Source organism: Hyaena hyaena, unplaced genomic scaffold (genome assembly GCF_003009895.1).
Source record: "Hyaena hyaena isolate Hyena2069 unplaced genomic scaffold, ASM300989v1 scaffold_886, whole genome shotgun sequence".
Lineage (NCBI taxonomy): Eukaryota > Metazoa > Chordata > Mammalia > Carnivora > Hyaenidae > Hyaena > Hyaena hyaena.
The window spans coordinates 152,375-168,970 of record NW_024081520.1 but is presented as its reverse complement, the minus strand read 5'-3'; the positions used below and the strand labels follow the sequence as shown (position 1 = coordinate 168,970).

General features: G+C 49.0%; 1 protein-coding gene across 2 annotated transcripts in view; it reads right to left on the bottom strand.

Moving 5' to 3' along the window:
• Positions 1-6,754, bottom strand: part of PCGF3 (polycomb group ring finger 3) — a 61,743-nt gene extending 54,989 nt beyond the window's left edge. For both annotated transcript variants that reach the window (XM_039220380.1, XM_039220381.1), the window contains exon 1: positions 6,584-6,754. The gene's annotated coding sequence lies outside the window, so the exon portion shown is untranslated. The remainder of the gene's footprint in view (positions 1-6,583) is intronic.
• Positions 6,755-16,596: the final 9,842 nt, after the last annotated feature.

Below are 16,596 nucleotides of genomic sequence, written 5' to 3'. Positions count from 1 at the left end.
TTACAATAGCAAGTGAACACAGAAGACGACCTGAGTCCCAGACGAGAGCCACAGCCCAACCACCAAGGTAATTTCAGCCTCCGAGGCCCTGACCAGAGGAGGCAGCCACATCGTACTAGTCTTCCAACCCATGGAACTGTGAGTAGTGAGTGGGTACTCTTTTAAGCCACTAATTTTGCGGCAATTTGTTATGCAGAGTTAGAAAATTAACATAACAGTATTAAAAGAAACGGAATTAGCAGCAAAGGACAGGGTCAGTTTCCCAAGCATATAAAGTACACAGTGACCACCAGCCCCGGAAACATTTTGATTAGGCAACTATTCTCCCAACTGGAGACAAGGAACAGGTTAACAAAAAGCAGCAGAAGTTAGAGCCCCTTGGTCAGGATTGAACGGTGCCTACTCAAAATACACGTGTTGAAGCCCTAAGCCCACAGGGTGATTCGGGTTAGATTCCAAAGGGTGGGCCCATGATGAGGTCAGTATCCTCACAAGAGACAAAAGAGGGCCCGCCGCCTCGGTCTCCACCATGTACACACAGCGAGAGGGCAGCTGTCCGCAGGCAGGGCAGTGGGCCCTCACCACCAACCAAGCCAACTGGCACCCTGATCTTGGACCTCAGTCTTCCAGGACAGTGAGAGAGACATGCCTGCTATTCAAACCACCCCACCCCAACTACGACATTCTGTTGTGGCGGCTGAGCTGAATGAGACACCCTTTTCCTGGTTTCTGAGGTCTGTCTTCTTCACCAGGCTGCTTTCAATCAAAGGCGGGGGAAAATGAACTGCCTCCAGGCGTTCATATCTCTATCGTGAGAATGGCACTTGCTTTACGTAAAGGAAATGTTATTTGTCAGCAGAAGTCCTATTTCCATTAACAATTTCAACCACTTTCTACCCACTAAACTTTTTATGAAGTCTGCTAAAAAGCATCCCAGTTGATGAGTTGGACTCACCCGTGTGTGCTTGTGAGGAAGGACGAACTGGCCCAAGGGCACCTCCCCAGCAGAAACGGATGAGGAAGGCCCCTTTCCCAAGACAGTGGGACACTCCCCTGGGCTCCTGTGCTGGGGCTCGTCTCTCCTGACACTGGGAACTGGGGCGCCGGAAGTGTGGCCAGCAGGACTGACCGAGTAAGGCCACCACTTGACCGCATGTCCCGGAAGACTCAGTGGCTCCTGTGAAGTGATCTCCCAAATCTCGAGCCTGATTCAGCCTCTCCCTCATTCCCTTTAGTTTACAGAGTACACAGGGACAACATACAGAAGTGGATGACACTGTAAGTGAAGACTCAGAAAAATCCAGATGTGACAGGTGGCCTAGAAGAGTCAACCCTGTGGAGGGCAAGTGGGGAACCTGAAAAGACACTAAGGGACCCCAGTGCCACACCGGGAACCTGCCCGGGTCTGGTTAGGGGAAAAACACCATGGAAGACATTCTTGAGACAAGGAGGGAGATTTGAAAATGAACAGGAAAAGAGCTAACACGTGAAGTAAGACTGCCCTTCTCGGGGGTGGCAATGACGCTGTGGCTGTGTGGGGAACATCTGACTCCCATGACCAGCGCGCTCTACGTCCCTTCAGGAACACAGTAGGTTGTCTGCAGCTACTTTCAGATGATTCAATGACAATAAATACGTAATTAGAAAAAAGAGATGAAGGAAATATGGCAAAGCATAAATAATTGTTAGGTCGGGGCTGGGGGTGTAAGACTGCTCATTGGAGAACTTTCCAGTTTTTCTCCATTGTGTTTTTTCTGAAATTAAAACTTGGCGGGGGGAAAGTAAAATGAAATCACTTGAAATTAAAAAAAAAAAAAGGCTAACCTTTCTCTGCTCCTGACTTCCTAGCTGTGACTGTGCCCTGTGCCTGCATGTCCTCATCAGGCAAATGGGGGTGAGGGTGGGGGATCAAAGAGCAGTCCTACGATGGCTTTAAGAACCAGACAAGTTCATACACACAGGACAGGACCACACACACCAGCCAGGGCTCGGCTGACACCACAACACCCACCACCTCCCTGAAGCCCACAGTTAGCTAGCAGGGGCTTCAAAGAAGTATACAGACAGCTTTCTACAGTTTGCTTATTTCTTGCTAAAATCTGGAATTTGTTGCTAACGTGGCAAAGTCCAGCAAATATTGATTCATTTGGAAAATAATCCAATATACCAATCAACCTCTACTCTCCAAATTCACCTAAATATCAGAAGTTCTCTTCAAAAAAAAAACCCTATCAACCCAATAATCAGTGTTTAAGGACTGTTCAAGTGAGTTTTAGTTCTTTACAATAGATGCTGTTGCTGAATTCAGCAGACCGTTCTGAAATGTATCTAAGCAAGGCTCACACCTCAGCTCTTTCTTCATGTGTTAAGTGTTTCCTTATTGCTCTTTGTCATTTGGGCCTTCAGACAATTCAGTTCTGTAGGGAGGAACATGGCAGATCAGAAAAGATAGTCTTATTATTTTTAAAGGTCTTACTTACAATTTAATGATACACTATCACTTGTAAAACAGTATACTGTAGTTCCATTTTTTTGAAGCACAATGAATTGTGAGGCATTTTTGGACTATTCACAGCATATACCAGAAGGGTAACAATAAACTGTCCTCAAACCTCAACATATTTCAATAGTAAAAGAAAATTACATTTTCAATTTCAAATTCAATTCTGACCACTAAGCAAATAGCTCCAAATGAATTAACAAATCCTGTCATTTAATAGACTAAAGAGTAACCATATAGACCCAAACAAATCTTGCTTTATAATTCAAATCAAACAACCCAAATAAGTGATTCCAATCCCTGGTGAAGGGCCCCGCCTCACATGGGCAGGGTGGGCCCTTGGCAGGTCCAGAGAGTTGGGCAGCAGGAGAGGACACTTCTGCCCACAGGGGGCTCCTGGGACAAGTCCTGCAGGGAGGCTTCCCGTCCGGGCCCTGGATGGTGTCCTCTCCAGCCCCATGCTACAGCCCCCGTCCCGAGTGCCAGACGGAGGCCCCCCCGAGTCACGGGTCCTAAGCACTGAGACCTTGCATACGGGCTCCTGGAGCCTTCCTTTCAAAGGTCAAATATCCAAAACCTCTCAGGATCGGACTTCTTAAAAACTTCTTACAAAGGTCAGTTTATAATTTCTGGAGCAAAATCATTGCCAGGAATAAAACGATGCTCGGGAAACACTGAAATCATTGCACTCAAAGCTATCAATGAATTCCACATCACTCCACTTAATTTGAGCATGGGGCGTAGCGGGGGAGGGGGGGGGGCTCATGGTTTGCTACAGGTGTTCTAAATAAGTTAACTCCCAAGAATCTTCCCTATTTATAATTTATCTTCCCCCATGTGTAAGCTCCAGCGGTTTCAGTCATTATGGTGACAAGAGTGGAACCGATACAATTAAAGAGACAGCCCAGATGCTGCAACCTTGCACTTGCAACACACGACCCTATATACAAGTGCTAATTTACTTGGCTATTTCTCAGGTACAGGCCCCAGATTCGCTGGAACCTGAAGGCCACAGTGCCTGTCACCCCTCCTCCCAGTACACACACGCTTCCTCTTGAGCGAGGGCTGGGCCTAGTAACTAGGCTCTAACAGAGAATGTGGCAAAGCGGATGGGATGTCCCTGCTCAGATTAGGTCATCAAGACTGTGGCCTCCTTGCTTGCTCTCTTTTTCTATCACTGGCTCCCTCTGAGTTGCCCTGTGAAGAGCCCCATGCGAAAAGGAACCGACATCTTCAGCCAACGGCTGAGTGAGCAAGCCTGGAAGCAGGTCCCCACAGTCAAACCTTCAGATGAAACCACAATTCCAGCCAGTACCCTGAATGCAGCCTTGTGAGACCCTGAGCCAGAGGACTCAGCTAAGTTGTGCCCCAGATTCCTGAACCACAGAAACTGTAAGATAATAACTGATGTTCAAACACACTATGTTTGGGAGTAATCTGTTGGACAGCAATATATAAATAATACAACCATACAGCACTATCACACCTTTAAAAATCCCAATATAGGAAATAGAGCCTTACCCAAACCTGAATGTCCGGTTTGGCAAGTCTTTTCCAAAACTTCACAAATTAAGTTTTTACAAAAGTAAAGTATGTATTAGAGAAAAAAATCACAAGCGTTGCATAAGAAGGTCCCAAGTGTGGTCACATTTGGCAAATAAAAGTTCCTAAGCTACAGTATTCAAGGACTCCATTTGATTAAGATTTGGTCCTATGAAATGAAATGTCAATCAGAAAATCAAAACTGGTTGTCTCCTAAGTAACCAAGTGGTAATGTTGTGGCACAAACTGAAACGCTGACCTGGCCAATTCAGGTGTCTCTCTTGGGAGTCCATTTAGCTCTGAGTTTTAGACTTGTACCTCATCCTACTGCCTAATCTGTGGATAAGCTTGCAAACTTAATACAAGTTGATCTTTCTAGGGGCACCTTTGTGGCTCAGTCAGTTAAGCGTCCGACTTCGGCTCAGGTCATGATCTCACGGTTTGTGGGTTCGAGCCCCATGTTGGGCTCTGTGCTGACAGCTCAGAGCCTGGAGCCTGCTTCAGATTCTGTATCTCCCTCTCTCTCTGACCTTCCCCTGCTCACGCTCTCTCTCTCTCTTTCAGAAATAAATAAAAAACATTTAAAATTTTTTCCCAAAAAAAAAAAAAAAACACAAGTTGATCTTTCTAAAAATATTGCTCTGCCTTTCGTTCATTCATTCACACACTCACTTCTTCATTCAATTGTTGTGTGCTGCATGCCAACCACAGGCCAGGCAGCCAGTTCTGGGAGCTGAGTTGGATGAGGCCCTTGCCTTCCTGGGCTTTTCATTCTCTCAAACTCCTCCAGCATCACCTTACTGGACACACTCTGGAGTCATTCCCCAATCAAAGAGCAACACATACCGTACCCTACTTTTTCATCAGCACTTCCAAGTTAAAGGAAAACATGGGCGAATTTTAGATGAAAGTCTCATTCAAAGGTTTCAGAGAAGCAAAGATCCCCATTACTATAAATATTCCTTTAATATTTTCCTTTCCTGGAGTGGAGAAGGCGCCCGATCCACTCACCTGACATGTACGCTCACCTGCTCCAACCTTCTTACACTGGGCCCAGTGCCCCCCAAATATTTCCCTAAGCTTCCAACACTCCTGGCTAGACCCCCACTCCTCCTGGAACTTCCTGGACACTGAAAATCCGCGGATGGAAGGGACACCCACCCAACCACATGACCTCCACCAACGGAGGGAGAGGAGGCCAGGAGTGGTTGAAGGTGACAGACACTGACTACAAGGAAAGAACAGCAGCCACGCAGTAGAGGCTGGAAGAATAGGGTAGGAGACAGCTTTTTGGATCTGGGGAGTGGGCACTGGGAGCATATAGCCAATGGGGACTAGAAGCCCCACTTGAATCCCTAGAGGGAAGAGGACAGACCCTGACCCAGCCTCACACATGCCCCTGGGCAGCCAAGCGGCATCTGCTGAAGGTCAGAAGGTCTGTGGGGCCTGCCCAGGTGCTCATAATACCAGGGTGCTCAGGGGCCTCAGGGAGGTTTGCACTTGTGGGGCTCAGGCAACCAGGATCCCTCAGGCCCCCAAGGCTTCACAGCAGGTGGGTCCAGTTGAGTAGAATGGGCACATTAAGGACACCTCTGGATCCTGCCCCAGGGGTCCCACCCCCGGGGGGGCTGGCTTAGGGTCGCAGCTTTCCTTGTAGTCTGCTCTTGGGATCTGGGTGAATCCCACTGACTTGCTCAGGAGTTCTGGCAGGGACCTGTGTCCAAGCTCCAGCCCTCATCCGTGTCCTGGCTCTCCCTGAGATGGTCCTGTTCCAGCATCCAGGCACTCCTAAACGACCTACCTGGGGCCCCGGTCATCCCCGGAGCCTGTCACACGGGATGAACCCTGCTCATGGCAGGTCCCAGGGTCGGGCCTCCCACTCAGAAGGGGCTGTCTCAGGGTCTCAGAAGTGCTCACAGGACTACTCCAGGATGCCAGCCCTCTTTGGGACCAGTCTCGGCGTTCTGGCCCTCCTTAGGAACCCAGCCTAGTGTCCCAGCCCTCCCTAGATCCTACCACATCCTGGGGGCTGGCCCTCCTCAGTGACCTGTCACCAACTCCAGCCGTCTCTGGTTCCTGTCGAGTCTCAGGGATCCAATCCTCCTTGGTGACCCGTGCTGGGGTTGGACCCTCTTGGATGACCCATCCCAGGGTTGGACTCTCCTTGGTGACCTATCTCAGGGTCTAGCGCTTCCTGGTCCCCGTCTGGTGGGTATGAGGTCTGGCCCTCCTCGGTGAGCAGTTCTGCGGTCTGGCCTTCCCCGCTGACCCGTCCCGGGGTCCAGTCCTCCTTGGTCCCTCCCCGGGTGACCCGTCCTGCGGTCTGGCCCTTCCCCGCGACCCGCCCGGGGTCCCGACCCCGTGGGTTGCGCCCGCGCCCAGGGCCTGCCCAGAGGTGTCGGGGCTCCGCGGGCCGGGCCGACGAGGGGCGCAGGGGCGCGGGCCAGGGTTCCGAGCCTCCGGGGCCCGCACACGGGCCGAGGCCGAGGCCTGAGGAGCGGGCGCCTCGGGCCAGGCCAGGCGGGGTGAGGACTCACTGACCTGCCGTCTCGGCTGCGGGCGAGCGGGGCGCACGCGGGGGCAGCGCCGGGAGCGGGAGGGGGGTGCCGCTCCCTCCTGGTCCCCCCCAAGAGCAGGAGAAAAAAACCCGTCCGGAGTTTAAAACAAAGAGGCGGAAATGCCCGAGCGGAGCCGAGCGGCGAGTCGGGGGCGCCGCACATGGAGCATGCGCATTGTCCGCCAGGCTCCCACCCGCAGCCGGGAGGGGGCGGGATCTGGGTGGGGCGTGGCCTGAGGGCGTGACAGGGGCGTGGTCATGAGGCGCAGGCGCGTTCGGGCAAGGCTAGGCTGAGGGATCCGGAGAGGTGGGGGGCGGGGGCGGGGCCCGCAGCGGAGGCGGGGCTTGTGGGGCGGGGCCAGAGGGGCCATGGACCAAGAGGGTGTGGTCTGCGGGACGAGTCTCGCTCTACGCTGGACTCAGCAGGCCACTGACGCTGACTCCAGCTCCAGGACCTGGCTAGGGCTTTCCTCTGGCGGAATCCGTCTCGTTCTTGCGATCCAGGCCTTCCTGGGACGTAGCAGCGAGAGCTCTCCGTGCACCAGGCAGGAGCCGGGGGCCTGCACACAGACAGGGGCCCTGCTTTCCGGGCCCCCGGACAGTGGGCAGCGGGGCTGACCCTGCAACTCTGTGTGTCCACCCTTGCGCAGGCCCTGCCCTGGAGCGTGACGTCCACCCCTTCTTGGGGTTCACACCTTAGCAGGAGGGGGGCAATAACAGGAAAAAGTAACGGATATAACGTGGGAGCCAGATAAGCTGGTTCCAGGAGGCAGTGGCTGTTAATTACAATAGGCTGGATGGGCATGGAAGGGACAGAGGGAAAGCGCCATAGAGTAGGAACACAGAGGTAACAGCCCTGCAAGTATCTGGGGTTCACAGGGAAGATGTCCTGCCAGCACCAAGCTGCAGAGTGGGGAGATTGAAGGGAGCCAGCGTGGAAGCCAGAGGGAATGGGGCATGAGGAGGCAGGAGATGAGGTCAGAGGGAGGGGCCCCTGGGTGTTATGAGCAGAGGGGTGATGGCGCTGGCATTGTAAAGCCTCCTTCTGGCTGTGCTTTGTCTGTCTGGCAGGCCCAGAGCGGGAGGCATGTGGTGCCCTGGAGGAGAGGAACTGTGCACTGCCGGGGGATCAGCCTGAGAAGAGGCGGGGGTGGGGAGGGGGAACAACTGGGAGATGGGCAGCTGCTGACAGTGTGGGCAGGCGATGGAGCGCATGAGGGTGGGGTCGCGAGTGTAGCTGTAAGGTCCATTAGGCTCCCAGGCGGCTGCTGTACAGTGTGAGTTTGCAGTGTCTGGAGCTGGATGAGCTGGTCAAAGGAGTGAGTGAGGGATGGGGGACTGAACTCCATGCTCACGTGGAAAAATCAGCAAGTCCAGGTGGATCCAGTAAGAAAGACTGAGATTGAGCAAGCTGGGGAGAAGGAGTGATGTCTGGTCAGCTTCTGAAAGGAGCAAAGGGAGTGAGATGCTTCTGGGCCTCGGCCAGTAGAATGTCGATGCATTGTAGGGGTAAAAATTGGGTCGTGGTGGGCTCAAGGGAGGAGGGTAAATAGAGACAACTTTTCCAGGTGGTTTGCTGTGGAGGAGCTTCTGGAACTAGAGGGCTGTTTTATGTTTGGTATGGAGCCTTGGTGGTACTGGTGCAGTGCAGGGGGAGGCTGACCACGCTGGAGAGAGGGAAGGCTGCCTGAGCCCAAGTTCTCACCTGGGACCAGGGACCAGATCCGGAGAGGGGGCTGTGGCAGCCCTTCACACTGCAAGAGGTAGCCCCACTGCAGGAAGTGGGGTCTGTGCACCATCTCATCCAGCTGCTTCTATTCTCCAGTGAAATGGCAGCTAGGTTGACCCAGACTGGAGTGGAGGCCTGGGCATCAAAAATGGGGACAATAGGCCAGGATCAGCTCTGGGCAGAGGGCACAGTGACCCCAGGAAGTCATGTGAGGGCCCTCTGACACCGTAGCCATCTGTCTGCGAATGGAGGAGAGCCAGGAGCATGTTCATGAGGCATGGCCACAGGTCTCTCTCAAAGGATGCAGACCAGATTTCTGGCCTGCCTGCTCTCTCCTGGGACCTTGTCAGCAACAACATCCCAGACCTTGACCCTGAACCCTGGGTTTCTTTATCCAAGCGGCTAGTCACATCTCTACTGGGATATCTTTTTTTTTTTTTAAATGTTTATTTATTTTTGAGAGAGAGAGAGAGAGAGACAGAGCACAAGTGGGGAGGGGCAGAGAGAGGGAGACATAGAATCCAACGCAGGCTCCAGGCTCTGAGCTGTCAACACAGAGCCCGACTGCAGTGCTTGAACCCACAAACCATGAGATCATGACCTGAGCTGAAGTTGAGGATTAACCAACTGAGCCACCCAGGTACCCCCCACCTCCCACCCATGGTTTTAAGCTCAGACTAGATGCTGGATACCCTCCAATGTTTATGCACAATGTGTCCCTCCAGTAAATAGCAGATATCATTCCCACCAGGTTCAGGACACACCTCTGGGCTTCCCCAGGTGACCAGCTTCCCTCCATTTTCCTCTCTCAACCAAAAGCCACTCTACCTTTTCTGTTACTGGGGCACAAACATTTGGTCTCATTCCTGATTACTCTCTTTCTCTGTTTTCTCACATCCAATTCCTGGGGAAATCCTGTTGGCTCTATCTTGAAATATGTCTTAATCCAACTATGGCTTCCATAGCTGCTGCCGTGGCCTATGCCCACCTAGCCTGTCTGGGCTGGTTCCACAGCCTCTGTGCCTGCCTCCAGTCTGTGCTGAACAGAGCAGCCGATGAGCAGCCCAGCAGATGCTCTGAACCTCTAAGGTCCTGCCTTGGGGCCAAGCCCTGCCTTGACTCAGGCCTGGCCCTGGCTGCTGTCCCCAACTCACTTCCTCCAACCTCATGGCTCTCCTGGACATGCCAGGCCCTCCCATCTCAAGCCTGGATGGCCCATCCTTGATGCCCGTGTGGCTCCTTCCTCCCTCAGGTCCATGGTCAGATATCACCTAAGGCCTCCCCTGACTAGTCGGGTGACAAAACCTCACCATCTGATAAGTTACCTTATTAAACGGTGCCAATATATGATGATAAGACTCTCATACATTGCTAGTGGGAAGAGCGGAGAGATTGACGGTATCCTGCAAAAGTACGTGGACATCTGTCCTTTGGCCCAGCAAGCCCCAAGTAGGAATTTATCCCAAAGATAAATTGGGAAAACTGGTAAAACACTGGCAGAAATGCAAAAAAAAAAAAAATTTTTAAGCGTGAACATGGCTACTAATTGGAACATAATTTGTAACATAAAAAACTGGAACCAGTCCACATGGTATCATGTGTAGGTAATTAATAAACAATTGAGTCTACACACCGTGGGTCCTTGCAGCCACAACAGAGTGGCAAATACCTGTCTATGCTGTCAGAGGGTTACCACGAGGGACGAGAGCCAGGCCACATTGTTAAGATAAGCAGGGTGGAGAGAAGCTACCACTTACCCCATAAATGGGGATCATCGCTTGTTTTCTATGTGCTTGCCTGTGTTAAAATCCCTATGGGTTGCAGCAGGCTGCTGGCGGTAGTAGGACTTCTGTGTCTCTCTGAATCCCCTCGTAAAACAGAGACGGGTAAAACAAGAAGCCACCAAGGGTGCCTGGGGGGCTCAGTCGGTTAAGCGCCCGACTTCAGCCCAGGTCATAATCCCATGGTTCATGAGTTTCAAGCCCCGTGGGCTCTGTGCTGACAGCTCAGAGCTGGAGCCTGCTTTGGATTCTGTCTCCCTCTCTCTCTGTCCCTCCCCCATTTGGGCTCTGTCTGTCTCTATCTCTTAAAAATGAATAAGCGTTTAAAAGAATTTAGAAAAACCCCAGCAAAACAACAATCAGGTGGGCTGCAATGACCTCAAAGTACACACACAAATAAATACATCATCCTACACAAACAGACGCCCATTTCCAATGTACACCAGAAAAATTTGCTTAGTATATCATACCATGCACAAAGTGTCATACGATATAATACACAGAAAACTGAGATACTAATTCCAACCATACAGAGAAAAAGATTAAACACTCATCTCACAAATAAACTCATGTCTCCCCTGCCTCACACACACACACACACACACACCACATAATACTTACTTTCCACCTCAGAACACCATGCTAAAAGATTCATCATGCCACATCAACAAACAAAAAATGAGGTACTTGAAGAGGTGTTTTTGAGAGTAGATCCTATTGAGAGGCAGTTCTCCATGAATATCTCATGTTTCCGTTTCTGCATGGTCCAGGTCCTCAGAGCAAAGTCATTTAGAGCCTAGTTAGGAATGTTTGTCTCAGAGACATTCCAGGATAATCAGGAAAAATACCCATCCTTCCCCTCCCTGGAGAAGATTTCCTCACATTCCAGTGTGAAGAAAAGGTCTCTCTCCGGAAGGCAGGATGGGGAGGGTCACAGTAGTCCTGACTAAGAGTTTCCTATTTCAGGGTTCCCCTGAAATGCACCCCACTGCATGTGCATGCCACCTGCCTGCCCGTGGGCATAAGAGCCAGAAGAAACAACACAAGGTAATGCCTTTCACCTCTGACCTGGGATCCAGGTTTCCTACATACACATTTATGTGACCTGTGGTAGGCTACCTTGTTAGCTTACAGGTAGAGCAAAATCTCAGACCCAGCACAGTTTCTGACTTAACACATGCTTGTTTAAAAGCTTTTTTAGGGGCGCCTGGGTGGCTCAGTCGGTTAAGCGTCCAACTTCGGCTCAGGTCATGATCTCACGATTCGTGGGTTCGAGCCCTGCATCAGGCTCTGTGCTGACAGCTTTGACTCAAAACGGATATTTTTTTTTTTCTGAGAGAGAGAGAGACAGCGTGAGCAGGGGAGGGTCAGAAAGAGAGGGAGACACAGAATCCGAAACAGGCTCTAGGCTCTGAGGTAGCTGTCAGCACAGAGCCCGATATGGGGCTTAAACCCATGAGCTGTGAGATCATGACCTGAGCCGAAGTCGGACGCTTAACCGACTGAGTCACCCAAATGCCCCAGCACATGCTTGTTTTATAACACATACACACACACACACACACACACACACCTTTCACATACTACACACCAAAGAATTAGATGCTTATTTTTCCCATTCAGACAGAAAAAAAATAGGTAAGCATTTCACATTACATATACGTAAAAGAGAGGGACCCATCGTGTACCACACGTACCAAAACCCATACAGTCTTACATAACATACCATGAACACACACTGCATACCATCCTGTACAGACACACACAATGGGTGAACATCAGGCCATGCACAACAGCATTAGATACTTACTTCTCTCATATACATACTAGACGCTACTTTGCACCATGCACATACAAAAAATTGGCCACCTCACAGTATGTGCATATGCAAATGTGGGAACTCTGATCTTTCCTCTTCTTTAGTTTGGCTGAAGAGGTCCGAGGAGCAAGAAAAAAATGGATCCCAGAGTCCTTTTTGGGAGGGGCTAGCCAGCTGGGGTCGAAGATATTTGTCATGACTTTGAGATGTAATGAGCCTCCCAGGCTGACTTCCCTAGACTGTGGCAGAGGGACAGAAGAGCAGATTAGGGGTGGCAACCCTAAAGGCTTCTCTCTGGTGGGAGCCAACTGGAGTGCAGACCACAGTGACCAGAGGCGTTGTTCATTTAACTAAACAGGTTCACATTCCAGTGCAGATTTCTAAACTGTTTTCAGTGGATCGATTCCCTGATTGGCCTCCCATATGGATAAGGGTGAGGTCACACCTCAGCAGCCGTGAACTCAGGGAAAGCAACATGGAGTGGACATGACTAAAGGTGTGGGTGCTGAGAAGGGAGGGTGTGCTTCTGGGAGCAGACAGGCCCAGAGGCTGTTGTCCAGGATGTGCACTGCAGGGTGGGTTCAGGGGAGTGGGCTACCCTGTGGAGAACTTGCTAGACAGGCCAGAAAGTTCACCCACCCCACATCTGTGTGCTGGCTTCATCCTGTTCCAGGGATTTAGTTGTGGACAGACCAGCTCCTGCCCTCAAAGAGCTGACTTTCTCTTGAAAGGAGCAGATAAAAGCCAAGTAAAAACCAAACGAGGGGCGCCCGGGTGGCTTAGTCGGTTAAACGTCCGACTTTCACTCAGGTCATGATCTAGCGGTTCGTGGGTTCGGGCCCCGCGTCGGGCTCTGTGCTGACTGCCAGCTCAGAGCCTGGAGCCTGTTTCAGTCTGTTACTCCCTCTCTCTCTGACCCTCCCCTGCTCATGCTGTCTCTCTCTCTCTCCTAGAAATAAATAAAACATTAAAAAAAAAAAAAAAACAAAAAACCAAACGAACAAGATGGGCTGTGGCCATCTCATCACATAAGGTGAGATTTCTTTCCTGATACCATCAGCAAAGAAGCTGTTGCCTTTACTCCACTCTTGGCAAAGGGACTGCTCTCAACTGCTTAATTGTGAACAAGATACTATTTAGCGAAGACACGGTAACCCGAAAAAATCTTGATTAATGCTAGTTTGGGATGCTGATGGGAGTCTGTATTTGGCTAAGAAAAAAGGAGATAAAAAACTGAAACAGATTTCATCATAATTGTGTGTTGAATGTCATTTTAAACAAGCCTTTAAAGGTCATTTCAAAAGGAAGACACCAGGTGGAGATCACTAAAGGGCATCTTCAAGATGTGGTGGTCCCAAAGATGTGTGGATGGGTTCTGAGCTCAGGAAGACATTCCTGTGGATGGTGCTATATCTGGATTCAAAATATGAAAAGCTTAGATGCTTATGTTGAAGATAGCTGTTCATAATTTCGATAAAATGTGAGAGTGGGAAAAATGGCTCCAAATGAATGTGGTTTCCATGCTATGTGAGTTTTTATTTTATTTTATTTTTAATGTTTATTTATTTGAGAGAGAGAGAGAGTTTTCGAGTGCGTGAACAGTGGAGGGGCAGAGAGAGAGGGAGACAGAGGATCCAAAGCAGGCTCCAAACTGACAGCAGAGAGCCCTATGCAGGGCTTGAACTCACAAACTGTGAGATCATCACCTGACCCAAAGTCGGACACTTAACTAACTGAGCCACCAGGTTCCTTATGTGAGTTTTTAAAATTAAACGTATTTTGAGATAATTATAGATTCAGATGCAGTTGTAGGATGTAATAAAGAGATTCATTGTGTGCTTTGCCCAGTTTCTCCAAAGATAACATCTTCAAACCACAACTGTATATCACAGCCTTGATACCAACACTGATGAATCGCAATCTTAGATTTCTCCAGTTCCACTTACAACCATATGTATGTACTTAGCTTAACACAACTGTATCACACATGTAGGTTCCTGTATCCACAGTCAAGATAGAGTATTTCCATTACCAAGAGGACCTCATCTCCCGCCTGCCCCCTCATGCCTAAAACCACCACTCTGCTCTCCACTTCTAAAATTTTATCTTTTCAAAAATGTTAACAAATGGAATTATGAAAAATAATAAAGAGAAACTTCACTAAAACGGAATAGGGAGTTTCCACAAGTGAAGCTCTTAATTGCAGACTCAACAGAGGGGAGGGACCTCCTAAGGTGGTGCTACTATCAATACTAATTTATTATCCCAGCTGAAGGAAGGTTTCCTTCTCCCCCAGCAACAGCCCACCCAATGAGAGACTGCGACAGCCCAGCCAATGAGAAGCCACTACACTTCCAGCTCCCAGCTGGACTTCCTGCCTTCCTAACTCCTTTCCTCTGTAAAGAAGCCTCCTCTCTTTTGTTCTCCAAACTAGCCTATGGTTTTTCAAGTAGGTTGCTTGCCCTGGACTGCAATTCTCTGATGTTTCCAAAGAAGCACATTTTTGCTGGTAAAATAACTGGCAGTTTTATTTTTAAAGTTAATAGATTATAAAGGATATAACCTTCTGAGCTTGGATTTTCCCCCCACTCAGCATAATTATTTTGAGATTCACCCAAACTGCTTCCTGTATGAACAGTCCATTCCCACTGAGCCCACTCCATGGTGTGGATGCACTGCAACTGGCTCAAACATTTACTCACTGAAAGACATCTGAGTCATTTCCAGCTTTTAGGTATCACAAGTAAGCTGCTGTGAACATTTGGGTAAAGTGAAAATAAGTTTTATTTTCCTGGAATAAATTCTGAGAGTGCAACTGCTAAGTCATATAATAACTGCATATTAGTTTTATAAGAAACTGTCAGCCTGTTTTCCACAGTGGCTGTACCATTTACATTCTTATCAACGATGGATGAGTAGCTGAGTTACCCACAATCTCACCATCATGTGATATCACTGTTTTTTATTTTAGCCATTCTGAGAGGTGTGTAGTGGTATCTCATTGTGTTTTTTAATTGTGGCTTTAATTTGTATTTTCCTAATGACTCATGATGTTAGCCATTCATAATTACTTGCCATTTGTATATCCTTTTCAGTGAAATGTCTCTTCAGGTCTTTTGCTAATTGAACTTTTGCTTTGCTTTTTTACTGTTGGGTTTTGAGGGTTCTTTATATAGTCTAGATACCAGTCCTTTGTTGGATACTGGTTTGCAAATATTTTCTCCCACTCAATGTCTACAAAACTCTTTGTTAGATTATTTGCTTATTTATTTATTTATTTTTGAGAGAGAGAGAGCACAAGTGTGTGTGCTTGTGGGCAGGGGAGGGGCAGAGAAAAAGGGAGAGAAAGAGAATCCCAAGCAGGCTTTGCCCTTGCAGGGGCTGGAACTCACAAACTCATGAGATCATGACCTGAGCCGTGAAGAGTCCAATGCTTAACCAAGTGAATCACCCAGTTGCCTCTACAAAACTCTTTTGATAGGAATTGTATTAAGCCTATAGATCAACCTGGGAGAACTGACGTTTTTACTGTGCTGAGTCCTCTGATCCATGAACAGGGTACATCTCTCCCTTTTTTATAGGTCTTGATTGATTTCTGTCATTTGTGTTGCATAATTTTTAGCATACAAGTTCTGTGTACAGCTTGCTAAATTTGTACCTGTTAACCTTAAAAATATAAGTCAGTTATTTTACGAGGAAAAAAAAAATGAGTTTACTCAGGAATACCAAAGAATTGCAATTTGGGACAAGCAAGCTACAGCCAAAATCATAGGCTAGTCGAATAAACAAAGGAGAGGAATGTTATTTTAAAGAGAAGGAAGAAGTTAGGAGAGGTTATTTTGAGTGAAAGTCCATTGGAAAAAGGCAAGAGTGTACAGTGATGACAGTTTCTCACTGGCTGAGTTTCAGGGGTGGTTAATTTCTTGTAGGAGATGCAATGCTTTTTTTTTTTTTTTTTTTTTTTTTTTTTTTTTTTTTTTTACTGTGGGGCCTGTAACTGATGACTCTTTCCTGTTCATGATTCTTCTGTTAGGGTCTGTACTGGCAATTTTTGATATTGAATGGTACGGTATGAGATGAGAGCTCCCCCTTCTGGACTCCTGACTCCATTAAAAATTTTTAATTTTCTGAAGTAATTGTAAATGGTATTGTGTCTTTCATTTTAGTTGCCACAAGTCCGTTGTTGGTATGAAAAAAGACGACTGCCACCTTACTGAGCTGCCTACTCCACATGAGAGCCCTAGGGATGGGGAGGAGGGCCCCCCTTAGCTGAGCAGGAGGGTCAGAGTGCCAAGCTTGCATCATGTCCATCTTTGTAAGCCCCGCAGAGACCACCGGTGACCTTAGGAAGAGTCATATTTGGAGAGTACAGGGGAAGACTTCCCAGGTGAACTTCAGGCTGAGGAGGGAGCTGGAGAGGAGGCTGCCCCACCACCAGGGTGTCCTTGTGGAAGAGAGACAGCGGCCACTCCCTCCTCTCTGCTTTGCAGCTCACAGCTCTCTCCCCATTCTGCCCTAGCTGTTTCCTCAATTGCAAACTGCAAGACAATAACCGGATAGGGGAGTCTGACTGCCCCCAAGTTCATCGCTGTGGCACCGCCCTTCCCCTGGGTAGGATGTGCTGGCCTCCTCCTCAGCCAGCACCGGCTCTGCCCAGTCCCCCGGTTC